This window comes from Mandrillus leucophaeus, unplaced genomic scaffold (genome assembly GCF_000951045.1).
Source record: "Mandrillus leucophaeus isolate KB7577 unplaced genomic scaffold, Mleu.le_1.0 Scaffold121, whole genome shotgun sequence".
NCBI lineage: Eukaryota > Metazoa > Chordata > Mammalia > Primates > Cercopithecidae > Mandrillus > Mandrillus leucophaeus.
Window position 1 is genome coordinate 3,677,001 of NW_012100432.1, and position 14,195 is coordinate 3,691,195.

The window sequence follows — 14,195 nt, forward strand, 5'->3', positions numbered from 1 at the left end:
ATACCCATGCTGGCTGATATTATTATGGTAAACTGACATGAGAAGATGGGCCAGCTCCAGGTGGTCCTTGAACAGCAAATACTTTCTGCTAGCTCTGCATCAAACAGCACCACTTTACCCTTTCATTGGCATCCTTAATTTCTAGGGGAATGGGAAGAATTCATTATCAGAGAAGACTTGATTAAAGAATGGGATATAAAGTGTTAAACTTTACACAGAAGACTGGATAACCAATGATATAAATAAAATGCTGTGAGGCTGATATTTTGGTTTTTGGCTTAGGATTTAGGGCAGACATTGTTGGTCTAGTATCAGAAAATAAGTATCAATGAGAAAATGTTAGTATTTAGGGCATGCACTTTGAATCAACCTATTTGATTAAAGGAAAATAAATGAAAAGAATAGAGAGTGGTAGGTCCAGTCAAAATAGGTAAAACCCTAATATGTCTTTTTCCATGCAAAGTAGCTTCAGTTTTTGCTACACTTATGGGAGAGAGAGTGGAGGGAGAAAAGGCAGGGGTGTCTGTGCACGTGTACTTAACTGAAAAGATCATCATTTTACTAGTCAGCTCATCCTTGACACATCGCTTGAAACATGGAAGACGAGGCCCCCCTTGAACCTGGTTTGGAAGGAAATGGTGAGACAGAAAGAGAAAACTAAATTGCTGTTTTTAAGAAACATGAGTTGGTAACAGAAACCAGAAGAATGAGAGGTGAAAAGACAGATAAAAGAGGGTAAGTCAGGCAATTTGGAGGTCATGATGTATAGAGAAAGCGCTTCAGGGATAACTACGTATGTGCAAACATACAAGGCTGGCCGGGCACAGTGGCTCACGCCTGTAATCCCAGCACTTTAGGAGGCTGAGATGGGCGGATCACCTGAGGCAGGAGTCCCAGACCAGCCTGGCCAACATGGTGTAAGCCTGTCTCTATTAAAACTACAAAAAAATTAGCCAGGCATGGTGGTGTAAGCCTGCAGTCACAGCTATGTGGGAGGCTGAGGCAGGAGAATAACGTGAACCACCAGAGGTGGAGGTTGCAGTAAGCCGAGATCGCCCACTGCAATCTGGGCAGCAGAGTGGGACTCCGTCTCAGAAAGAAAAAAAAAAAAAAAAAAAAAAAAAAAAAACCAGGCTGTTAAACACCCTTCCAAATTTCTCTGATGCAAACTTCCTCCAATTCCCTAAACTTCCATGGTCTGTGTGAGCTGTGCGGAAGGAAATTGTGGAAAGAAGCTAATTTCTAACTCTGAGAGGAGAGAGAAAGGCAATTGAAAGAAGGAATATCAAGAGTTCTCTAACAAAAATCAACCATGAAAACAAAGCCTCCAGAAATGCTTGCTGCAATTCCCACGGGGTATAAGACAAAAGTTCAAGCCAATTTTATTAGAATCTCAAAAGTCAAAGTGACCTCAGTTGATAAATGACTTAAAGCATTATGACAAAGCTCTCAGTAATGTGGCCAATAGGAGACTCTCAGAAGAAACATGAACGATATTCTGAGTTGTCACTGGTATGAGGACCTGCAGCATTTTATCACATACATTTTCCTAAAACAATGATCACCAACTGTAAAGGGTTCAGGTGAATTTCACATCACTGGCAGTCTGAGTGATGGAGTGGGTGGCACTAAAGCTTTTTCATTTTAAGGTGTTCCAAATAACTCTAACCACTTAGGAAATGGCCATGTAAGGAATTAAGAAGTAGAAGCTTAAGGCTACTAGCATGGGAAGGCAATTTTTGTCAGGGTGACACATTTTCTAAACCTTAAAAGGAAATCACTTAGTGGTATCTTGAAAGAAAAAGAAACAGGGACTCTCTCAGCTCTTCAGTCAACAACACAAAACAGACTTGAGCAATAATACAGCATTTCTTTGGCTGTAAGAAAAACAAAAACAGAACACAACACAACATCAGTGACCCTGAAGTGTGTGCTGTTAACCTTCTCACTAATTAAGAAGGGGCACGGGAAAGGGAAGTAAAAAAAAATATATATATATATATTTTATATATATGTATATATAAAAAATATATATATATATATAAACTGCAATCCTTCATTGGCAAAAGCAATGCTTCTCATATGCATTTCAGCAGATGAATGGATTTGCAAAGGAGAGACATACCAACCCAAATGAAAAGTTAACACATTTACTGACCACACTTTCAGCCCTTATTTCACAATATAATGGTAATCTTGCTGAATTCTTTACAACTGTATTATAAATCACCTAACATTTACTAGAGCATTTAAAGTTGCCAGGCTTCTGTGGAGGAATGCATTTTGAGGGGTATAAAATTCTGCGTGTTGGCCTGAACCACACATACACACAAAGTAAACCCCATCTTCCCTCTACTGCTCTCAAACTGCAGCAGCATGGAGCAGAACCTGCCCCAATCAGTTGCTCTCAGGAGAGACTGACGCCTACCCTACCCTTTCTCTCCCCACTTGCTGAGGTGGGAAAGGCTCCCAAGAATACATATGTGAGCATAAGAGAACAGCGCATGCTCCGCATGCTCATGAATAAGATACATATACAAACACACACAGTAATACATATGAATGTATATAGGAATACATATATAAATATGTACATGAATATGTATACAAACATGAATATGTATAGGTATGTGTCTGAAGCATGGCCTACAAATCTGTCATCTCCAATGTGCAGAAAGATTTTTCTTTATCTCCTAAGACAGATTTGTATCGTGGTCTCCTTCTCCAGCCGCTGTCTTTTCCCCACACCTCTCTAAATGTACCAGTCTCGCTCTTTCTACTGGCTTCTGTGGCTTCAGATCCACATCTCCAGCTCTGTCTTCCTAACCTCTAGTTCAATGGGTATTTCATCACCTTCCAAAAGACTCTGCCTGCACCTCAAGCCACATCCAAACCTCAGCTCATCCCTTCCCAGCCTGTCCTCTCTCCTCTTCCGTTAGCAAGGGCTAAGAATACCAACCCCATTCTCCCAATCATCTGTCTTTCACACCAAGTCCCGCCCAAAATGTTAAGGATTTGGGGACCTCTCCATCACCGCCTTTCCAATCTCATCAAACACTCAACTGCAGACTGTAGTTGCTGCTCTTCAGAACATCAAATTTTCTTCTATCTGGGCTCCTCACTTTATTGCTTTAAAATATGACAGATGAATTATCCCAGAGCACAGTTCTGACCAGTGACTCCTCTGCTCAAAAATCCCTGGTTGTGCCCACTGGCAATAGTCAGTCCTCATAAGGCTGATTCTTAAGCCACAGAGTCTAATATGAAATCTTGGCTCCATCTGACCATTGTGTGCCCAGGGTAAGATCACACGACTTTTCCAAGACTCAGTCTTCTCATCTCTATTAACTACGGATAATAATAGAATCACTGGCCTGTGCGGTGGCTCATGCCTGCAATCCCATTACTTTGGGAGGCCGAGGCAGGCAGATCATGACATCAAGAGATCAAGACCATCCTGGCCAATATGGTGAAACCCCGTCTTTACTAAAAATATAAACAAATTAGCTGGGCATGGTGGGTGCGTGCCTGTAGTCCCAGCTACTCAGGAGGCTAAGGCAAGAGAATCGCTTGCACCCGGGAGGTGGAAGTGGCAGCAAGCCAAGATGGCGCCACTGAACTCCAGCCTGGTGACAAAGTGAGATTCCATCTCAAAAAAAAAAAAAAAAAAAAAAGAATCACCTTCCTTGGAAGCGTATTAGCAGTAAAATAATACAAAGAATTTTCAACCACTAAGCTTGATGCCTTGCCCACAGCAAATGTTATCTGCCATTAGTATTTAATATTAATATTAATTAATGTTAATGAATTCTTTACTTTTTAACCCTGAATTTGAGGTTCTCCATGATCTTACATCAGCTACCTTTCCAACGTATTAATATTTTCTCTTTTCTCCTCTATAAGCTCTGTGTACCAACCAAAGGAATTGTGTGTTGTTCTGAGTACCGAGATTTTGAGACTTTGTTGCTTATTCACCAAACTGCCATGAACCAGAAATCCCCTAACCCAAATCTCTAACATTTATATTTTCAGCAAGCTCTAGCTTAAATTCTTCATGAGGGTAACAAAATGTTTTATTTCTTTTGACACTTTATTCCTAAGGACAGAATTTAAGTTTGAATTTTTGTTTTTTCAAAGTTGCCTACATAAACATCAGAATAGGGCAGGAGGTACCAGAATCAAATGCTGGTCTCATGCACACAATGGGGCATAGTGCATCTCTCAGAACACAAAAGTCTAAAACTGGGTTAATAACTTTATCACCTTGAAGTCTTCCACCATTAGTTAGTAAGCATATCGCCTTTTCTTGGTTAACTCATATTATATTGCTATAATTGGAATAATTAATGATTTTATAGCTAAGACATCTAACATTGTATTTTTCCTTTTCTCATTATAAGTAAGGATTTTAGATGTTTTAATGAGCCATCATAACAAGTTTTAGCTATCAGTGAAACCACTTCATACCTAAATGACTTAATATGATCTGTAATCTGTCTCTTTGAATTCGTATCTTTTCCATAAAAATGTATCTTCTTGCTGTGCAGTATCAACGAATGTGTAACAATTCTTAAAAGCGATATATGCATGTGTGATGATTGCACATTATAAACTCAATAACCACACCCATGTGTCATCTTCAAATAGTATTTATTAAGGAAGGACCCATGTGTTCATGTGGCATGACAGAAACAAAGTCGTTCTTCAATCCAGCTCCTATTTATTTCAATGTCTAATGCTCTTAAGAGAATGGGTGGTTCTCTGTTGTTGAAAAAAAGTTTGTAACTGTCAAAACAAGAAACTGACTTGGTTATAGTCAGAGGCTTGTGATGCCAATACCAAACCAATACCAGAACATATAATAAAAAGAAAAGTTCTGTCAATGTTTCCCGAAAGTCTGTTTATATGCATTACCCATATATCCAGCCAATTCAAAAGGGATGAAAAGTAAAAATTCTCTGCTGTAATACAGCCAATGCAGCCAGTGGATTTCCTTTTCTAACTTTATTTTTTTTAATGTCCTGTAGACTCATCGTAAATCATTTCCAATCTAATTCTCTGGCTTCCCAATTTTAACTGTCGGCCTTATTTAAAGAATGGCCTCTATATTTAACAGATTCCATATCCATTCTGAGAGCTAGTAAGCTAAAAAAGATGTTCTAAATGCATCATTCAACTGCGTGACTTTTTAAGCAGCTTAAATGTTAAACGGCCCAATTGTCTTACCTAGCAGTGATTTGAAAACTATATAAATGGCTTTCTACTAATGAAGAAAATTATAGTTTAGCGCACATTCCGAAGCTCGCCCTTCTAAGTTTCAGGTGAAACGTTTTTTATAGCCATGTATTCTCTAAATACACCCGAACATGCATTACTTCATCAACAACAAAAAACATAAGAATTCAAAATTAACATAAGTACAAATTTTCCTTTTATCTGAAGATACACATTGTAACACCGGTTATTATTATTTTTTTTAACCTGTTGACTATTAGGGCTTTTATTAAAATGAAAACTTAAATGAAGTTTCCTAAAGCACAAGGTAACACTTAGTTGCTTTCAAGGGTGCTCAAGGGAGAAAAAGGGAAGAAGAAAAAAATGTAGTGGCAGTTACAACAAATTAACAACATATAATAAAAATGCCATAAACATGCGGCATACATAATAAATCTAATCAAGTCTACAAGGCGGGCAGATAAAAATGATTAACTGCCACTATCCTTGAAAAGAAGAAAAATTTTGTCCCTAGCTATTCATCACAGCTAATGTTCTGACCCTAAATCTAACGTGTAGAGCGAATGGTCTTTACAGTAACACACTGTACCAACTAGAATGGCCTTTTCACTTCCTATTTTATTTTCTGAGAAATCAAGATAACAAAGATGTCAGAGCTACTTTTTAACTAAAGGTGTGGCTTTGGGGGGATGTTAGTAAAGGTTCTCAGAATCTTTATCTCTATTATTAGAAATTTTTGAATAACCAAAAAAAAATTTAGTATTTGTGTAATGATAGGACAAAAATATTGCCTATCTTGAGGCAACATTCCATCACTTTTTATTGGCTGACTGCATTCATTTCCTGATTCCGACATGGTGCAAATTCAGTGAGGCCTCCAATCAATTCGGACTCCACATGCTAAATCTGTAAGGGGCGGGTTATAAATTTCACCCAAAAGAAATGTAGGAAAACTGAGGCTTTCCTACAAGGGAGGTTCTGTGGCTCACAAAGGCCTGCATCACTTTCATGAGCACCACATGGGTTCCTCTTGGCATAGGATCATCTTGACAGGTAGCAGGTTTATGACTGCTTTGCTTTCATAAGTGCTGTGGCAATAAGGGTTACCTGAAGTGAGGATGAACACAATGACAGGTACAAAACAAATATAATAAAATAAGTTAAATAAGGTGGAAAAGAACTGAAGTGGTTCAAATGAGCAAACTCCTACTTGCTCCTCAAAGAAAAAACGAAGAGCTTTCAGAAACATCTCCTCTGAGAGATGCAAGAGAATGTGAGTAAATTACAACAATTAAAAACCATTAAAGGTAGAATAATTGAGAATACCTGTTTAGGTAACAATGACTTTCTTGAATGCCTCATAACAGAGGGTCTATTTTTAATCATTCTTTTTGCAAAAACTTGCATAATTTAACAATAATTGTGGATTTTTAATTTTTATACATCCACAAGAACATAAAGTGAAAACCATAAATTATACTGACTCCAGCTGTTAAATGTTGGCATTTTGTCTTTAAAAAAAAAAGTTCAAAAATCTGTTTCCTTAAACCAAGGAAATGTGGGAAAAGGCCATCCTGCCAGTGGAAACCTTCAGCAGCAGAAAGCTCGGGCTGCGGTTTCTTGCCGAGGCAGCAAACTCCACTGAAAGAGAAGTCGCTGCCAACTCAAATACTGTTTGCTTTCACACCCAAGAACAAACTGTGTGCATGGCGAAGGCATCGAAGGGCTCGGAGCAGCTGGAGCGGACTGCAGAAAGGTAACAGTAGTGTCAGAGCTACTGTAAACTGGTTCTCGCTTTTCTATCAGCAAGTTAGCATCCAGGAAAACAACGCGATGCCTTCACCTTGCATCCCAGCAGCCCTAAGTCAGGACCTACTGTAACTCAAAACCTCCTCTTTCCAAGTCAACAAGCCAAGGGACTTTTCAGAAAAAGAAAAAAGAAAAAACGACCCAGACAAAAGAAACACATACTTCAACAGTGGGATTCTAAGGGCCAAGAGGTTCAGGCTTGAAATGGAGTCACGAGGAATTTCCATATCTCAGTGCAACATGCAACCCACCTTCTCTGTAAGCAGGAAATGCAAAGGAAGTGTTCACTGCAACTTTGTAAACCAAAGGCAGAAAGCTCTGCCAAAGCAAATATCCTCACTGCAAGGCTTCTGCTTAAAAGGTCCTGCAAGTTACAGTTGTGCTTCATGGAGGGGCGTCAGTAAGGATGTGTGTGTGTGTAGGGGGGGGTCAGTGGGGGGGGGGGGCGCAGTCAATAATTCTATAGGAAGAGAAAAACAATCCAAATCTCCAAAAAGCGAAAGGTTTATTCCGTGATGACATTCTGTTTCAGTTTCAAGTAAACAAAGGCCAACTTCTTGTAGACATGGCACCATTGAAGGCCCAAGTTAAAAAAGGTTAAATAAGAAAGATTTTAAAATTTCCTTTGTGCATGCTGCTTTGAAATAAATAGTTCAAATTCTTCTGCAGTGCTGTGTAGGCAGGAAGGGAACAGCCCCCCATCTGAGACAAGCCTCACGTTATCAACACCTGCCTCCCCATGCCTGGCCTGTTGCAAATCCAGAATCAAACACTGTTAATTATTTGCAGAAAAAATAATTTTTAAAGTAAAAACTCAAATTGTTTCTTCAAAAACTCCTACTCCATCTAAGTTCCCCCTCCCGCTGAACATCATTACTTCAAAGAGCTCACAAAAATGTCATGGCCTCCAAACACGTATACGAAGGAAATGGTGAATGAATGGAAGATCTAAGTATTCTCCACTTGTAATAATAACATTTACCTAAAGCAAAAATATCACAGATTTCCAATTCTAGATTGGACCTTGTCAGGTTTCAAAATTAAGAGTCAACTTTATTGACTTCCTCTACTTTAAATTTAGAAACCTTTTTCTTACTGTCTTAACCACCCATGCCTACTTGCCCCCACTACAAAAAGTTTCATGGTTTAGACATAGGTTGAAAAATCTGCCTAACTAAATAAACAAAGACTGCCTTTCTTTCCAAATAAAAAGGAGTTTAAGAATTTGCCTCTCTGTTCCCCCAAGACACAATCATATAGCCAATTCTCCCACCTCCACCATGATTGATGTGATGTCTTTCCTTTCTTTCATCATTCCCTACCTTGTCTGGTCGCTGGTGAAAACCAGGAAGCCACAGACACACACTTCGGTCTTTTGCTTGTGCGGGCCTCAATTCTCCAATGCCAGGTTGCTGCCAATGTCCTTGCAGCCAATGGTAAACAGGCCACAAGGTTCAAGTTAACTGCAGAGCGTTACTACACTGAACATCTGGTCATGAATGAACGGATTGCCCACTAACTCTCAGCATTGGGCAGCTGATGAAAAATTCAACATTTTCCTTGTTGGCACAGTTGTTTTGGAGAATTCTCTAGAGCTTCCTGAATTATATTAAGAAAATTTCACTGCAGCAATCTATATCTGTGAGAACAGCTGGTGTTGAAAGGGATCTGCTGCTCTCTCTCTGTGCTGGGGGACTTCATGTTGGATCAGGACACTTTTACTACATTTGTCCTTGAAAACTTAGCCTTCGTTCAGGGATGCAGGGTAAAGCAGGAAAGACAGCTCACGGATGGTGGATTCCACACAGACGAACATCTTAATTCAGAGTGAAAAATCTATTACTCAGTTAAGAAGGTATTAAGATCAAAACAGTTCATTAGAAATAGACCTGTCTCTGAATTTTCTTTAGCAAATGTATCTAATCAAAATTATTGTTGGGTTATGAAATCAGATTGGTCCTATCAGCATGGCACATTTCCTGAAGATTTTCAGTAGAAAATAATAGTCCTTTATAAAACTCAACTAGATGCAATGTGTCCAAACATTACTTTTTCACCACATAACTGATTTTAAACGCAGCAAAGTGTTTTATTAAACCTAAGGGTGACACAATTAGAGCAAACCCGATGTAATATGTTATATTATACTCAGCACTGGAAGAGGTCACAGTGACAGAGGTGTCTGAGGCTTAAGAAAAGAAATTCTCTAAAAATATAACAGTCGCGTTTAAAGGAATTAACTTGTTAATGGATATACGTGATATATTATTATTCTTTTTGTTTAAAAAAAAGGAAGTGGTAAACTTAAGTCAAGCTAAATTTAGGCTATTATCTATGCAGCATAAATTTCACTTCTGTGTATAAATGCTAACTTGCATATTTCTCCATGGTAACTAAACTATGATTAAAACAACAGTGAAACCAGCCTTTAAAGCCACCTGTTTAACTAGGAACAACCTAATTTACAAAAATACTTAAACTTTGGAAATTTCATGGGCATCTATACCGTGCTTTTCCCAGGAGAAAGCTCACTTTTCCATGAACATATAATTGCAATGCACTTGGCCGAGGTCGCAATCATTCTTTTTTTAACTAGTGTAATTTTGTTCACGTATTGTTCATGCTAACATAAGTGGTATTTAAGATTATAAAGAATAAGACTCTAATAACGCTTTCCAAGAAGGAAGTTATTTTACCGTTTGGAAGGGATTAATTTACCTAGAAAGTATCTTCACATTTTACAAAAAGAACAAATGAAAAAAGTGAGAAAATTCCAAACTGAAATGACTCTTTGAGATGGCAAGTCACATTCAAACTAATTTTTGTATTAAGATAGCCTGGTAATTTACTAATGAAGAAGTGGGCTATTTTATTGGTGAAATTAAAGAAATAATTATAATATGCCTAAGAATAGTAAAAATGTAGGTATAAGCAGTATTTTCTTATTTAATTATAAAACATAAAAGTAGATTTGAATGTGAATCATTTTGAAACCTTAGAACTGGGTTTAGAATTTAAATACTGAAAACCCCATGAAGTTGAAGCATAATCATAATAGGTCAGGTTTGGTGTGAAAATCATGACTCATATTCATGACACATATTCAGAAATGCCTCATACTAAAACTTTATTATAATCAAAAATTGATCCTCAGTTTTTTTTTTTTTTTGGTCTCCTGGTCTTTACATGATGTAATGTCTAAGACCACATTTCACACTGTTAAGTAATGATGACTATAGAAGACTCATAATAAAAAAAAAAAACTCATAAAATGTCACAATTTATAATTTTATGTATACTTGCCTCTCTAATATCACGTACATTTGCGCAATGGATGCTAATTAGATAACAATGGTATTACTATAATGTCTATAAAACCTGCCTTTAAAACCAAATTCTGTTAAAAAATAGTCTTTTCAAGCTGACATAGCCCATTTCCAGGGTCATATTTAAAATAATTAGCACCATTGCTAGTAAATGTTCTAATAAAACTTGAAAATGATCTCTAAGCAAAATGCAAAATTCTCTAAAACTTAACAGGAAAGTCTTCCAGTAATCTGAGATAATCTTTTGAAGGGATGTCTATGAAATCAAAGAAGTTTTAACATTTTAAAGTTCAGATTCTCTAGGACCACTTACATGGCTCCTGAAAACTACTCTTGGAGAATCTGACCTGTGGACTCTCTTATCCCATCTGATTCTTTTTCATTTTTTAAATTTTTTTGTAGAGATGGGATCTCACTGTGTTGCCCAGGCAATGGTGCTAATTATTTTAAATATGACCCTGGAAATGGGCTATGTCAGCTTGAAAAGACTATTTTTAACAGAATTTGGTTTTAAAGGCAGGTTTTATAGAAATTATAGTAATACGACTGTTACTAATTAGCATCCATTGTGTAAATGTACATATTAGAGAGGCAAGTATACATAAAATTATAAATTATGACATTTTATGAGTTTTTTTTTTTTTTTAATGAGTCTTCTATAGCCATCATTACTTAACAGTGTGAAATGTGGTCTTACACATTACATCATGTAAAGACCAGGTCTTGAACTCCTGGGCTCAAGTGATCCTGCAGCCTCAGCCTCCCAAGGTGATGGGGTTACAGGCATGAGCCACTGCACCCAGCCCCATATACTTCTTTGACAACACAAATGTCTGCGGAGCAGAGCAAGAGTTTCTGAGAAGCAGATGGAAACAAACGCCTACACACCTGCATCAACAATGTCCACTAAAGAGCCCCAATTTCCAGGAGAGTCACCAGTTCCCCAAGAGCAGAATGTAAATTGTTCATATGCACCAGCCCAACTCCAAGGCAATCCAGCAGTTATTTTTAGAAGTCCAGGATTTTTGTTTTCTCAGAACAATGATGAGTCTTCTTTAGAGACAGGTTTTTAAAACCAACAGTCAACTCTCCTTTTTAAGCCTTCCCATATTTCAAGTCGAGTTCAGCTATGGGACAAAAAATCTAGAAGAAAGAATTCCATAGGCAGTGGTCATTTGTTCTTTAATACATCCCAGACCTTAGAAGAAAAGGTCAAACAGGTTATCCGTGAGTGTGAAGCAATGCCTAGGAACTAATGAGGGAAGCAGGTAACTATACCCACCATGAATTTGTCTGCTAGGTTTCTCCCAATATGATATAAAGCCTCTTCAATGGATCAAAGATACATTTTTATAATTTTAAAAATAGACATTTTGATAGATAAGGTGATCAAATTGAAGGATCATCAATAATAGCAACTTTGTATTTTGTATATGACTTTGCATTTGTCAGGTAGCTGCCATTTCATCATTATACCAACCCTTGTGTCAAAGGTAGTGTCAGTCTTACAGATGGATGACTGTGGAAAAACTAAATGGCTTGTCCCAAAACTGCTGGGATTTGTTTGGGGACTCCAATTCCAGTGCTCCTTTCACTATTATGGCTCTTAACTAAAGAACTGAACTGGAGGCTGGGCGCGGTGGCTCACGCCTGTAATCCCAGCACTTCTGGAGGCCAAGGCAGGCGGGATCACCTGAGGTCAGGATTTCGAGACCAGGCTGACCAACACGGAGAATCCCCGTCTCTACAAAAAATACAGAATTAACCAGGTGTGGTGGCGCATGCCTGTAATCCCAGCTACCTGGGAGGCTGAGGCAGGAGAATTGCTTGAACCCAGGAGGCGGAGGTTGCGGTGAGCCAAGATCACGCAATTGCACTCCAGTCTGGGCAGCAAGAGTGAAACTCCGTCACAAAAAAAAAAAAAAAAAAAAATGAACTGGATAATCCAGACAAAACCATCTACTTCCCCCTAGTTAATATCTGGAGACTGTTTCACTGATTCTATTATTTGGCTCGTGGCTGAACAGATTCCTAGTTCCCTTTTAGCATTAAAATAATAGGTAGAAAAACAAAGCTCGGTATCTTATGACCCTGGTTTCCCAAGTCTGTAAGATCAGGCCCCAACTAATTCTGCTGCCTTGAGTCTTTCTGCTCTCCATCTTGTACGCCTTTTTTCCGTTCCTCAAACCCACCCAGTTCGTGATATCCCAGGGTCTGAACACTAGTTGTTCCCTACGTCTGGAGTGCTTTTCTTCCAAGCTGCTCCTGGCTGCCTCCCTCTTGCCATTCAGACCTCAGCTCTAAAGTCACCCCCTCTAAGAAGCCTTACCTGGCTACCTCATCCACACTGGCCCAGGGGTACTCCTTATTCCATCATTCTGTTTTATTTCTCTGCACAGCACTTTCCTCTGATACTGTTCTTTGTTGTTTGTTTAGTATCTGTACCCTACTAGAATACCGGCAACACAACAGCAAGGTTCTTGGCAGTCTTGTTAACAGTTATACTCCCAGTACTTACAACACTGCCTGGCACACAAAAAGTCTTCAATAAGTAATTGCTAAATGAATGAATGAATCATATCCCACATCATATCAGTCTCCAATAATGTATCCTCCCTCTTCGTCATGTAGAGCCCTTTGATATGGTCAATGTTGTGCAAATTTCCTGTAATGAATGGGGGAGGTTGGTTATGAATGACTTAGCTATATTAAAATGTATTATAAATGCTCTGCAGATAAAAAAGACTGGCTTCTTTAATGATGTATCGAGTAAGAGGCATCTTTGCACCCACTGGGAAACATAGATGGGTTACAAAAATGCAGAGTTTAGTTACACAAATCCTTTCTATATTAATCAATCATCTAACATAAAAGAGAAGGCTGAAAGAAGAGCAGCTAGGGCCTCATTCAGGAGAAGGGATAGGGCAAAGCTGAGTCAAGTCTTAGAGTGCAGTGTATCTTGAACTTTGCCACCAGACTACACAGAACCTTGAGTGCTGGAACAGTAGAGCATCAAGGCAGGGGCAAGAATCCTGAAACTTTTGGAGCTGTCACAAAGAGCACGAAGCTCAGTAAGTGTCAGGTGCAACCAGGAATATGGTGCCCGATGATTGCAACCATACCTAGCAGAAATGGATTGCTCAGCTCTAAAACATGCACCTGGGATGTTAGTTCAATCAACTCAAGTCTAGGAAGCAGACACAGTATTATCATCTCCATTTGGTAAATGAGGAAACTGGGCTTGGAAAGTTTAAGTAACTGACCCAGTTGCAGAGCCAGGATTTGACCCAGGAAGTGAGTCAAAGCCAAGCTCTTCACCCACAGGCTTGTGTCCTGTGAGGACAAGCTTCCTACCAAGCACTAAATAAAGACTCCTAAAGGAGCCACGGTCAGCTAAGATCAGGCCTAAAGCAACCTACCTGCAAGTAACACAAATTTCAGTGAAGACTAACTACACAATGTATGGGGCCCATGGCACAATGAACAGTTGGGACCCCTTGTCCAAAGATTTAAAAAATGTTTAAGAAGACAGCAACAGCAGAGCCTTAAACTGAGCGTGGGTCCCTTTTAAGTGCCAGGTCTTGTGAGATTAAGCATGTCTCACACCCACGAATACAGCTCTGATTTTAAGTGTTTTATTTCTTCAAAACTTTACTCCCTGTACTTCAACTGCATTCATCTCTGTATAAGGTTCGACGTATGAGTCATAAGGAATATATATATATATATATATATATACACACACACATTTAAATGGAACCAACAGAGTCTAGGAGGAAGGGATTAGAAGCACGTGTACCTTTCCCACTTTATATTTTGAATTGT

The 14,195-nt window shown here is 38.7% G+C and overlaps 1 protein-coding gene across 3 annotated transcripts in view; it reads right to left on the reverse strand.

The window, feature by feature from the left end:
* The window catches only part of FOXP1 (forkhead box P1), a 579,361-nt gene that overhangs the window by 450,502 nt on the left and 114,664 nt on the right, over window positions 1-14,195 (reverse strand). The window lies entirely within an intron of this gene.